Raw genomic sequence first — 13,874 nt, 5'->3', positions numbered from 1 at the left:
AAAAAAAGTATTTAGTCAGCCACCAATTGTGCAAGTTTTCTCCCACTTAAAAGATGAGAGAGGCCTGGAATTTCATCATAGGTACACGTCAACTATGACAGACAAATTGAGAAAAAAAATCCAGAAAATCACATTGTGTCACGAGTTGCTAAGCCAGAACCCAGAAGCAGACCAGGACAAGGTAAGTTGAAACGAAGGTGAGTGTTTATTACAAATTCAAGAGTGATGCTGAATAATCCGGGGAACAGAGCGGGCGGCGTTGATTAGTTGTTGGGGGTGCAGTGGTTGATCCCATCCTGGTCGGCGCCGCCACCACCGAGGCAGAGGTTGGATGAAGGTTCCGGACGGGTGACTGCAGATGGAACAAAACGGGGTAAGTAAGCAACAACCCAACACGGTGCAAAAACAACAAAACTAACGCTAGGCTTCCAAAGACTGATACTCTGGTAAACCTACTGTTCATGGCTAACGCATCCGCAGGAACTGGATGTTAGGCCAGAGCCTAAGAAGGGTGATGATCAGGACCAGGTGATGCAGATTGCTGATGGGATGCAGGTGCGGAAATCAAGAGAGCCCCCGGAGCGTTGGGCTCCATCGGGAAACTGGAGATCACGAACAGAAAAACTAGTCACCAGACAGGACCCGACTCAGACTGCCGGGATCGTACAGTACCCCCCTCCGACGAACGCCACCGGGCGGACTCCCGGAGCGCCAGGATGGAGGCGGTAGAAGTCACTGATGAGGTCAGCATCTAGGACCTGTCGCCGCGGAATCCAACTCTCTCTTCAGGACCATACCCTCCCAGTCCACGAGATACTGGAAACCCCGGCCCCGCCGGTCTGGAATCCATGATGCGACGCACCGTGTAGGCAGGACCACCTCCGATCATCCGAGGAGGAGGAGGAGGAGGCGGAGGAGGCAACAGAGGACTGAGGAAGACAGGCTTGAGGCAGGAGACATGAAAGGGTGGGATGGACTCTGAGCGTCCCTCGGTAGTTTGAGTCGAACTGCCACTGGATTGATCACCTTCTCCACCACAAACGGACCAAGAACTCGCTAACAACTTCCTAGACTCAGTCCGTATCGGGAAGATCCCGTGTGGCCAACCAAACCCTCTCCGATGGTATAGGTGGAGCGGGATCCGGCGACGATTCGCCTGGAGCTGATACCGGTCCGAACTCTAAGAGTGCCTTTCTGGCCCGATGCCAGGTCCGGTGGGCAACGAATATGGGCCTGAACAGAAGGCACTGAGAGCTCCTTCTCCTAGAAGGGAACAGGGAGGTTGGTAGCCATACAGGCACTGGAAGGGGAAGACATCCCAGTGGCAGATGTAGGGAGAGTAACGTGGTCATACTCAACCCAAGGCAACTGAGAGACCCAGGAGGTGGGGTTGGAAGAGACCAGACAGCGTAGCGTGATTCCATCTTCTGGTTGGCTCTCTCCGCCTGACCATTGGATTGGGGGGTAGAAAACCAGATGTGAGACTGACTGTAGCTCCAATGGCCAAACAGAAGGACTTCCAGACAGCAGAGGTAAACTGAGGGCCACGGTCGGAAACTGATATCACTGGGCAAACCGCGGACCCTGAAACCTCCCTAACCAGGATCTCGGACGTCTCGAGGCAGAGGGAAGCTTGGCAATTGGCACAAAGTGACGAACTTGCTGAATCTGTCCACGATATTCAGAACGACCTGTTCCCCTCAGAAGCGGCAACCCAGTGACGAAGTCCAGGGCCAGATGCGACCATGGTCGCGGGGAATAGGAAGGGGGTTGAAGTAGTCCAGAGCTGGGCCGATTGGTACTCTTATTCTGCGCACACACTGGACAGGCAGCAACAAAACCCCCGAGTATCCTCGCCATGGCAGGCCACCAAAACGTCTGCGAAGAAACGCCATTGTCCGAGCCACGCCAGGGTGACAAGCCATCTTGCTGGCGTGGGACCATTTGAGACAGCAGGACGAACCGACTCAGGCACAAACAACCGACCGGTGGACTGTTACGGGGACCGGGCTGAGTCCGAAGGGCGCCAGCACCTCCTCCTCAATCTTCCACATAACTGCTCCCACGACGCAGTTCGGGGGAGAATTGTCTCGGTTGGACCCACTCTCCTCCGTCTTGGAGAATATCCGGGACAAGGCGGTCCGCTTGCCGTTCTTAGATCCAGGTCGGAACGTCAGGGAAAACTTGAATCGTCCCGAAAAACAACGCCCACCTGGCCTGACGGGAGTTGAGACGTTTAGCCGATTGCAAGTAAGCAAGATTCTTGTGGTCAGTCCAGACAATAAACGGTTGCTCCGCCCCTCAACCAGTGGCGCCACTCCTCCAAGGCAAGTTTCACCGCGAGAAGCTCCCGGTTACCCACATCGTAATTCCTCTCCGCAGGCGAAAGGCGACGAGAGTGTAGGCGCAGGGATGGAGTTTACTGTCCGTGGAGCATCGCTGCGACAGGATGGCGCCAACTCCCACATCAGACGCTCCACTTCAATGACGAACTGACGGGCCGTGTCCGGTTGAGAGAGAATCGGTGCGTTGGTGAATCGCCTTCAAATCCAGAAACGCTCGATCCGCCTCCGGATTCCACTTGAAGGTCCTGATACTGGAAGTCAAGGCAGTTAACGGAGCGGCCACACGGCTGTAATCCCGGATGAATCTGCGGTAGAAATTCGCAAACCCCAAAAATCTCTGGAGCTGCAATCTCGCACCGGGCTGGGCCCATTCCAGAACCGCTCTAACCTTCTCCTGGTCCATCCTAATCTCTCCCTGGAGATGATGTACCCGAGAAAGGATGTCGTGTGGGCGTGAAACTGCACTTCTCGGCCTTCACGAACAGGCGATTCTCCAACAATCGCTGCAGAACCTGCCGGACATGCTGGACGTGGTCGGAAGGTTCCTTCGAGAAGATCAGAATGTCATCCAGGTAAACAAACACAAAGAGACCGATCATATCTCTCAGGACGTCGTTCACCATACTCTGGAATACCGCTGGAGCATTGGTCAGTCCAAACGGCATCACCTGATACTCGAAGTGACCCATCGGTGTATTGAAACCCGACAACCACTGGCCCCTCCTCTGATCCGGACTATGGATACGCATTGCGTAGGTCTAGCTTGGTGAACACCGTAGCACCCTGTAAGGAGTCGAAGGCAGAACTCATCAAGGGCAGGGGATACTTGTTCTTGACCGTGATGTCATTCAACCCCGATAATCAATACACGGTCGAAGAGAGCCATCCTTCTTACCCACAAAGAAGAATCCTGCCCCAGGGGTGATGACGAGGGACGAACGAGACCAGCAGCTAGGACGTCCTTGATGCAGGTCTCCAACGCCTCACGTTCAGGTCGGGAGATACTGTATAACCTTCCCTTGGGGTAGACAGCTCCAGGGAACAGGTTGATGGCACAATCATATGGTCGGTGGGGAGGGAGTGACAGAGCCTTCTGCTTACTGAAAACTTCCCCAAATCGTGATATGACTCGGGAACCAGGGACAAATCTGGGGGTTTAGCCTCAATCACCTGACTGGGAACCGAATGGGGGCAGGCAGTCTTGAGACAGTTAGCATGACAATCAAGGCTCCAACTTCCGTTACCTTGCCCGTCACCCAATCGAACGTGGGATTGTGTTCCTTCAGCCAGGGGTATCCAAGGACCAGAGGAACATGGGAAGACGGCAGAATGAAGAATGAAATCATCTCAGAATGATTCCCCGACAACCGCATCTTAACCGGTTCAGTCCTCATCGTGATACGTGCCAGACTACTGCCGTTCAGAGTGGTCGCCTAATGGCTTCCGGCAATTGCTCCTTGGAAAGCCCCAGCTGTTCCACCAACTCGGCATCAAGAAAGCTTCCATCGGCACCTGAATCGATAAAGCGTTAATCGCTAAGCTCTGATTCCTGTTCACAAGGGTAGCCGGAAACGGGTCTGACAGAGGTACTGAGAGGTTGAAACTGGCTCTAAAAGTCCTCCCAACTTTAGCGAGCCGGGCAGTTTGACGACCGCCGGGAACAAGTGGAGATGTAATGTCCCGAGCTACCACAGTAGAGGCAGCAGTTGGTCTTACGTCTATGTTGACGCTCCTCCTTGGTTAACCCGTGCCGCCCCACTTGCATGGGTTCAGAATCGGGAGAGAGGACCTCTCCACTAATCCTTTGTGGTGGAGAATGATCGACGTGATCTGGTCCACCACCCGACCCGACTGGGAACTGAGAAGCTGATCGATTGGACGGGCCCCATTGCTTCTCCCTCCTTCGCTCTCGGACTCGATTATCCACCCGAATAGACAAGGCTACCAAGCTGTCCAGGTCACTAGGCTCCGGATAGGAGATCACCTCATCCTTGAGCTGCTCCGACAGACCCTGGTAAAAGGCCGCTTGCAGAGACTCGCCGTTCCACCCACTCTCCACAGCCAACGTCTTGAACTCGATCACGAAGTCGGCCACGCTCCAGTTCCTTGGTGAAGCCAAAACAGGCGCCTAGCTGCGTCCCTCCCTCGGACGGAATGGTCGAAGAGCTTCCTCATCTCGGCCGTGAACCCCTGGTATGAAGCCATGCAGGGGGTCTTGTCGTTCCCAAACGGCTGAAGCCCACTCCAGCGCTGACCACGCAGCAACGCAATCACAAAGGCTATCCTAGCCTTGTCTGTGGCATAAGAGTAGGGCTGTAGATCGAACACTAATCCACACTGCATAAGGAAGGAACGGCATCTTCCCAGCTCCCCCTCTCATATCTATCCGCGTGGAACCTCGGGGCTCACGGAAGGACACAGCTCCAGAAGCGGCAGGCGAGATGGTGAAACCGGTAGTGGATCCTCACCGGAAACTTGCGTTGGTTCTGGACCTCCGTCAGACCGGTAGAAAGGTTCCGAACTGACAGCGCGATCTCCTGTAGTACCGTGCTATGATGGCCCAACATCTTCTCCTGATGGGTAATGGCACGGCGAACAGAGTCCAGGTCCGCTGGGTTCATTACTGGCCGGATCGTTCTGTCACGAGTTGCTAAGCCAGAACCCAGAAGCAGACCAGGACAAGGTAAGTTGAAAACGAAGGTGAGTGTTTATTACAAATTCAAGAGTGATGCTGAATAATCCGGGGAACAGAGCGGGCGGCGTTGATTAGTTGTTGGGGGTGCAGTGGTTGATCCCATCCTGGTCGGCAGCCGCCGACCACCAGGCAGAGGTTGGATGAAGGTTCCGGACGGGTGACTGCAGATGGAACAAAACGGGGTAAGTAAGCAACAACCCAACACGTGCAAAAACAACAAAACTAACGCTAGGCTCAAAGACTGATACTCGGTAAACCTACTGTTCATGGCTAACGCATCCGGCAGGAACTGGATGTTAGGCCAGAGCCTAAGAAGGGCGATGATCAGGACCAGGTGTGCAGATTGCTGATGGGATGCAGGTGCGGAAATCAAGAGAGCTCCCCGGAGCGTTCCCGAACCCCTCGGGAAACTGGAGATCACGAACAGAAAAACTAGTCACCAGACAGACCCGACTCAGACTGCCGGATCGTACACATTGTAGGATTTTTTTAGGAATTTATTTGCAAATTATGGTGGAAAATAAGTATTTGGTCACCTACAAACAAGCAAGATTTCTGCTCTCACAGACCTGTAACTTCTTCTTTAAGAGGCTCCTCTGTCCTCCACTCGTTACCTGTATTAATGGCACCTGTTTGAACTTGTTATCAATATATAAGACACCTGTCCACAACCTCAAACAGTCACACTCCAAACTCAACTATGGTCAAGACAAAAGAGCTGTCAAAGGACACCAGAAACACAATTGTAGACCTGCACCAGGCTGGGGGAGACTGAATCTGCAATAGGTTAAGCAGCTTGGTTTGAAGAAATCAACTGTGGGAGCAATTATTAGGAAATGGAAGACATGCAAGACCACTGATAATCTCCCCGATCCGGGGCTCCACGCAAGATCTCACCGTGGGGTCAAAATGATCACAAGAACGGTGAGCAAAAAATCCCAGAACCATACGGGGGACCTAGTGAATGACCTGCAGAGAGCTGGGACCAAAGTAACAAAGCCTACCATCAGTAACACACTACGCCGCCAGGGACTCAAATCCTGCAGTGCCAGACGTGTCCCCCTGCTTAAGCCAGTACATGTCCAGGCCCGTCTGAAGTTTGCTAGAGTGCATTTGGATGATCCAGAAGAGGATTGGGAGAATGTCATATGGTCAGATGAAACCAAAATAGAACTTTTTGGTAAAAAAACTCAACTCGTCGTGTTTGGAGGACAAAGAATGCTGAGTTGCATCCAAAGAACACCATACCTACTGTGAAGCATGGGGGTGGAAACATCATGCTTTGGGGCTGTTTTTTCTGCAAAGGGACCAGGACGACTGATCCGTGTAAAGGAAAGAATGAATGTGGCCATGTATCGTGAGATTTTGAGTGAAAACCTCCTTCCATCAGCAAGGGCATTGAAGATGAAACGTGGCTGGGTCTTTCAGCATGACAATGATCCCAAACATACCGCCCGGGCAACGAAGGAGTGGCTTCGTAAGAAACATTTCAAGGTCCTGGAGTGGCCTAGCCAGTCTCCAGATCTCAACCCCATAGAAAATCTTTGGAGGGAGTTGAAAGTCTGTGTTGCCCAGCGACAGCCCCAAAACATCACTGCTCTAGAGGAGATCTGCATGGAGGAATGGGCCAAAATACCAGCAACAGTGTGTGAAAACCTTGTGAAGACTTACAGAAAACGTTTGACCTGTGTCATTGCCAACAAAGGGTATATAACAAAGTATTGAGAAACTTTTGTTATTGACCAAATACTTATTTTCCACCATAATTTGCAAATAAATTCATTAAATATCCTACAATGTGATTTTTTTTCTCATTTTGTCTGTCATAGTTGACGTGTACCTATGATGAAAATTACAGGCCTCTCTCATCTTTTTAAGTGGGAGAACTTGCACAATTGGTGGCTGACTAAATACTTCCCCCCCCCACTGTATATAACCCTATATAACCCTTTATAACCCTATATAACCCTTTATAACCCTATATAACCCTTTATAACCCTATATAACCATTTATAACCCTTTATAACCCTTTATAACCCTATATAACCCTTTATAACCCTATATAACCCTATATAACCCTTTATAACCCTTTATAACCCTATATAACCCTATATAACCCTTTATAACCCTTTATAACCCTATATAACCCTATATAACCATTTATAACCCTATATAACCCTATATAACCCTATATAACCCTATATAACCCTTTATAACCCTGTATAACCCGATATAACCCCATATAACCCCTTATAACCCTATATAACCCTTTATAACCCTATATAACCCTTTATAACGCTATATAACCCTTTATAACCCTATATGACCCTATATAACCCTTTATAACCCTATATAACCCTATATAACCCTATATAACCCTTTATAACCCCTTATAACCCTATATAACCCTATATAACCCTTTATAACCCTATATAACCCTTTATAACCCTTTATAACCCTTTATAACCCTATATAACCCTATATAACCCTATATAACCCTATATAACCCTACCCTATAACCCTTTATAACCCTTTATAACCCTATATAACCCTTTATAACCCTTTATAACCCTTTATAACCCTATATGTATGTCTATGGTTTCTCCCCAGTACTACTACTCAGTGAGGATCTTCCCAGGTCAGGAGCCCAGCAGTGTGTGGGGTTTTGGCTGGGTGACCTCTGACTTCCACCAGTACGACACGGCCCACCTGCAAGGTCCGCACCGTCACCGTAACCCTGGGAGACGAGAAGGCCAAAAGTTCACGAGAGGTCAGATATCTTGGGGGTCTTGGGATCAAACTGAGGACACATCCACTCCCGTACACACACACACACACACACACACACACACACACACACACACACACACACACACACACACACACACACACACGGTCCTGTGGGTCAGACTGAATCAGAACTGATACTCAAATATCCTGCTAGTCATACTCATTGTAACCTCTGGTCCTATGCTTGTTATGATGTGGTTGTAATATTTTGAATATCACAGATCAAATGTTTATTATTTTATGGTTGTAGGTGTACTGTAAAATGCTGAATATGAAGTGTCTGTTTCTGTCTGTAGTATCAAGTATAGTAACTTCCTGTTTCTGTCTGTAGTATCAAGTATAGTAACTTCCTGTTTCTGTCTGTAGTATCAAGTATAGTAACTTCCTGTTTCTGTCTGTAGTATCAAGTATAGTAACTTCCTGTTTCTGTCTGTAGTATCCAAGTATAGTAACTTCCTGTTTCTGTCTGTAGTATCAAGTATAGTAACTTCCTGTTTCTGTCTGTAGTATCAAGTATAGTATCTTCCTGTTTCTGTCTGTAGTATCAAGTATAGTAACTTCCTGTTTCTGTCTGTAGTATCAAGTATAGTAACTTCCTGTTTCTATCTGTAGCATCAAGTATAGTAACTTCTCTTTCTGTCTGTAGTATCAAGTATAGTAACTTCCTGTTTCTGTCTGTAGTATCAAGTATAGTAACTTCCTGTTTCTGTCTGTAGTATTAAGTATAGTAACTTCCTGTTTCTGTCTGTAGTATCAAGTATAGTAACTTCCTGTTTCTGTCTGTAGTATCAAGTATAGTATCTTCCTGTTTCTGTCTGTAGTATCAAGTATAGTAACTTCCTGTTTCTGTCTGTAGTATTAAGTATAGTAACTTCCTGTTTCTGTCTGTAGTATCAAGTATAGTAACTTCTGTTTCTGTCTGTAGTATCAAGTATAGTAACTTCCTGTTTCTGTCTGTGTATCAAGTATAGTAACTTCCTGTTTCTATCTGTAGCATCAAGTATAGTAACTTCCTCTTTCTGTCTGTAGTATCAAGTATAGTAACTTCCTGTTTCTGTCTGTAGTATCAAGTATAGTAACTTCCTGTTTCTGTCTGTAGTATTAAGTATAGTAACTTCCTGTTTCTGTCTGTAGTATCAAGTATAGTAACTTCCTGTTTCTGTCTGTAGTATCAAGTATAGTATCTTCCTGTTTCTGTCTGTAGTATCAAGTATAGTAACTTCCTGTTTCTGTCTGTAGTATTAAGTATAGTAACTTCCTGTTTCTGTCTGTAGTATCAAGTATAGTAACTTCCTGTTTCTGTCTGTAGTATTAAGTATAGTAACTTCCTGTTTCTGTCTGTAGCATCAAGCGCAGTAACTGCTACATGGTGTGGGCTGGAGAGAGTACGAGTCCTGGTCAGGGCCGGAACAACAACGGTCTGGAGATAGGATGTCTGGTGGACACAGCCAACGGACTGCTGACCTTCACTGCCAACGGGAAGGAGCTCAGCACATACTACCAGGTAGAGATACAGCGCTATGACAACATGGTCGTCAGGGTTACAGGGGAGGTACATCCATCCTGCTGGCTGGGCTAACTGTGGCTGTGTCCCCCTATTCCTTATGTGGGGGATTCTAGGAAGTGGTGCAAATTGCAGTCCCATCCCCCAAAAAACTATTTAAAAAAAACTGTTAAGTCTCCAAATTTAGGACATATATTTACACCACTAATATGTTCTAATTCAATCCAAGGCAATAACAAACATATTGTTAAATTAATGTAGTACAAACTCCTTGTTTATACACCTGTTTCTATAGAGAGGTGGCTATCCCAAACCCTGACTCATAAACTTCACATTTGAAAATAACGCAATTCATGATTTTTGTAATTTTTTTAACACTATTATTTAAATAGAACATATTGAGTTGTGCTATTATTAGATAAAAGGTACTGATCTAATTAGTTGTTTTGTTTATTTTGAAAACATCTTTCTCTAAAAAAGGGCTCCCGAGTGGTGCAGCGGTATTAAGGCACTGCATCTCAGTGCTAGAGGCGTCATTACAGACCCTGGTTCGATTCCAGGCTGTATCACAATCCGGCCGTGATTGGGAGTCCCATAGGGCGCGCACAATTGGCCCAGCGTCCTCCAGGTTTGGCTGGGTAGGCCGTCATTGTAAATAAGAATTTGTTCTAACTGACTTGCCCCCGTTAAATAAAGGTTAAAAATGCTGTCCCACCTTTTGATGTCACTACTAAACAAATCAAATCAAACCAAATTGTATTTATCACATGCGTGTCTATGTATGCGGATGACTCAACACTATACATGTCAGCTACTACAGCTGACTGAAATGACTGCAACACTTAACAAAGAGCTGCAGTTAGTTTCAGAATGGATGGCAAATATTAAGTTAGTCCTAAATATTTCCAAAACTAAAAGCATTGTTATTGGGTCAATCATTCACTAAACCCTAAACCCTCAACTACATCTCGTAATGAATAATGTGGAAATTGAGCAAGTTGAGAGACTAAACTGCTTGGAGTAACCCTGGATTGTAAACTGTCATGGTCAAAACATATTGATACAACAGCAGCTAAGATGGGGAGAAGTCTGTCTATAATAAAGCGCTGCTCTGCCTTCTTACCTGCACAAGGCAGGTCCTACAGGCCCTAGTTTTGTCGTAGTAGTAGTAGTAGTAGTAGTAGTAGTAGTAGTAGTAGTAGTAGTAGTACCAGTAGTAGTAGTAGTAGTAGTAGTAGTAGTAGTAGTAGTAGTAGCAGTAGTAGTAGTAGTAGTAGTAGTAGTAGTAGTAGTAGTAGTAGTAGTAGTAGTAGCAGTAGTAGTAGTGTAGTAGTAGTAGTAGTAGTAGCAGTGGTGGTAGTAGTAGTAGCAATGGTAGTAGTAGTAGTAGTAGTAGCAGTAGTAGTAGTAGTAGTAGTAGTAGTAGTAGCAGTAGTAGCAGTAGTAGCAGTAGTAGTAGTAGTAGTAGTAGTAGTAGTAGTAGCAGTAGTAGCAGTAGCAGTAGTAGTAGTAGCAGTAGTAGTAGTAGTAGTAGTAGCAGTAGTAGTAGTAGTAGTAGTACTAGTGTTAGCAGTAGCAGTAGTAGCAGTAGTAGTAGTAGTAGTAGCAGTAGTAGTAGTAGTAGCAGTAGTAGTAGTAGTAGTAGTAGCAGTAGTAGTAGTAGTAGTAGTAGTAGTAGTAGTAGTTGTGCCATCTTGTTAGAAGGTAACAGATTTATTTTATTATAGTGATTAAGAGTGACTTTCATTGTGTTCCATGCTGTTTAGCTCCCCCTAGTGGAGCTTTCTGGTACTTAGAATTATGTACGAAAACCCGGAAGTAAAGTTGTTATTATGCACTGGACAAGCAGCTAGAAACAACGTTACTGTACAGTTCTTTCAGTGCAACTATTTCTTGTTACGCTTCAGCCTCGGAAAATATTTGTTTTTTCACAACATAAACGTTTTCAATACATTCGTTCAAGAAAAGTCACGCCTTGGAAGTTTTACTGAAGACTCAGTTGTTAGCTATCTGTCTAGTTTTGCAAGGAACGCAATTCCAGGGCAGAATAGTGAAAAAACATCATCACGGCGGGCTCAAGCACAAGAATAATCGCACGTGGTGGTTATGATTCTACGTTCATTAGCCAACAAAGCCTCTGATCCTAGGGATGACCAGCAGTCTACGATGCAGCAACCAGAGGCAAGTGTTCGACAGAAAGAGGAAGAGGAGCGAGTAAGAGAGATGGAGGAGCCTCTTCAGCACATTGAGACCAAGTCTCAGTCAACAAGATCAAGGTCATCAAAACAGTCAAGCAGATCCTCAACGGCAAGTTATGCAGCCATCAAAGCACGTGCCAAGGCGGACGCAGCGCGTGCTAGAGTCTCCTATGCTGAAAAGGAAGCTTCTATGATGAAACAAAAAGCGGAACTGGATGCAAGTTTATATGTTCTCCAAGTTGAGAGAACAGCTGCTGCCAGCGTTGGCTGAAGCTGTAGCCTTTGAAGAAGCTGTAGAGTCTGAACGCAGAGATCTCCACAGAGAACTCAACACAGGGACACAGCCCTTAAGTCCAGTCCAACGTACTTGTGAGTATGTGCAACAACATGCTAGGCCCTACTTTGCTGAAATGCCATTTGAAGTAGAGACACAAGAGCTTAGTGTTGACCCAGCCTACAGGCCACAATCCAGAAAGTAGCAAACAACGGAGCATGAGCAGAGACTCTCCGTACAAAAGAAATGAAAAGCAGCATGGTGGAAAGGGAAAACAAACCCACTTCCAGTCACCGAAACAAGGCTTCCCTGAGTCACAAGTGGCACCAGAACTCACCAAGTACCTCCTGCGCCGTGAGATGGTGAGTTCCGGACTCCTGAAGTTTGATGATCGTCCTGAAAATTATTGGGCATGGAAAGCATCTTTTCTCAATGCGACCAGAGACTTGAATCTATCAGCCAGGGAAGAGTTAGATCTAATTACCAAGTGGCTGGGGGCAGAGTCGTTCTGAGCAAGCAAAAGAGAATTAGATCTGTCTATATTCTCAATGCAACAGCAGGGCTTAACATGGTCTGGCAACGACTAGAAGAGTGCTATGGTACACCCGAAGTGATCGAGAATGCACTGTTGAAGAAAATTGATGAATTTCCAAAACTGTCTAACAAAGACAATCACAAACTAAGAGAACTGGGTGACATTCTTCTCGAACTGGAGTGTGCTAAAGAAGAAGGGTACCTTCCAGGCCTCGCTTATCTGGACACATCTCGTGGGGTAAACCCTATAGTAGAGAAACTTCCATTCAGTTTACAAGAGAAATGGATAGCACAGGGATCCAAATACAAGGAGGACTATCGGGTAGCATTCCCACCATTCTCGTTTTCTCGAGATTCATCAGGAACCAGGCGAAAAATTAGAAACGACCCCAGCTTCACCCTCTACACCTCAACTACCCAGGTGTCTGTGAAAAGTGAGAAACCTGTCAGGTACAGCAGCAAGACACCTGTGACTGTACACAAAACAGATGTGTCATCTGAGCCCTCAGACCACCCAACCAAACCCAGTAAGACAAAGGTTGAAAGCCTGACCATCACTGTCCAATACATAACAAGCCTCATCCTCTTAAAAAGTGTCGCGGGTTTAGATTCAAAACTCTAGATGAGCGCAAATCATATCTCAAAGAGAATGGCATTTGTTTCCCGATGTTGTGGGTCAACTCAGCACAGAGCTAAAGACTGTAAGGTGTCAATCAAGTGCTCCGAGTGTGACAGCGACAGACATCTTGCTGCTCTGCATCCAGGTCCAGCTCCTTCCAACGATAGATACCGCTACAGCAGAGAAAGAGCATGGCGGGGAGCAAGGTGAAGATGCTCTTCTATCAGTCACCTCAAAGTGTACCGAGATCTGTGGTGAGGCAGCCAATCCAAGATCATGTTCAAAAATATGCCTAGTCAAAGCTTATCCAGCTGGGAAAAGAGAGAGAAAGCTGTCAAAATGTATGCAGTGCTTGATGAACAGAGCAACAAATCTCTGGCCAAGACAGAGTTTTTCAATCTCTTCAACATCAATGACAACTCTGCTCCATACACCATGAAGACCTGTTCTGGGGTAACAGAGACTTCAGGCAGGAGAGCCGTCAACTTCATGGTGGAGTCTATAGACGGACACAAGCAGCTCACTCTCCCTACTCTGATAGAGTGTGACATGATGCCAGACGATAGAATGGAGATTCCCTCCCCAGACATTGCGCATCATCATCCCCATCTGCAACCAGTGGCGGACAAAATTCCAGCTGTGGACCCAGACGCTCCCATCCTCCTGCTCTTAGGACGAGACATCTTAAGGGTACACAAGGTACGAGAACAAATCAATGGGCCCCACGACACTCCTTATGCACAGCGACTCGACCTCGGGTGGGTCATCGTGGGTGAAGTTTGTCTGGGAACGGCTCACCGACCAGCCAGTGTTAACGTGTTCAGGACAAACATACTTCAAAATGGTCGCACGTCCTATCTGAGCCCTTGCCCTGACATCATCCAGGTGAAAGAGAACTACAGCAGTGTAGCTCAG

At 46.9% G+C, this 13,874-nt stretch overlaps 1 pseudogene; it reads left to right on the top strand.

Annotated features, from left to right (window-relative positions):
* The first annotated feature begins 7,650 nt into the window (after positions 1 to 7,650).
* Positions 7,651 to 13,874, top strand: part of LOC121563438 — a 48,188-nt pseudogene continuing 41,964 nt past the window's right edge.

Source organism: Coregonus clupeaformis, unplaced genomic scaffold, assembly GCF_020615455.1.
Source record: "Coregonus clupeaformis isolate EN_2021a unplaced genomic scaffold, ASM2061545v1 scaf1708, whole genome shotgun sequence".
Lineage (NCBI taxonomy): Eukaryota > Metazoa > Chordata > Actinopteri > Salmoniformes > Salmonidae > Coregonus > Coregonus clupeaformis.
This window is presented reverse-complemented; position numbering and strand designations above follow the sequence as displayed.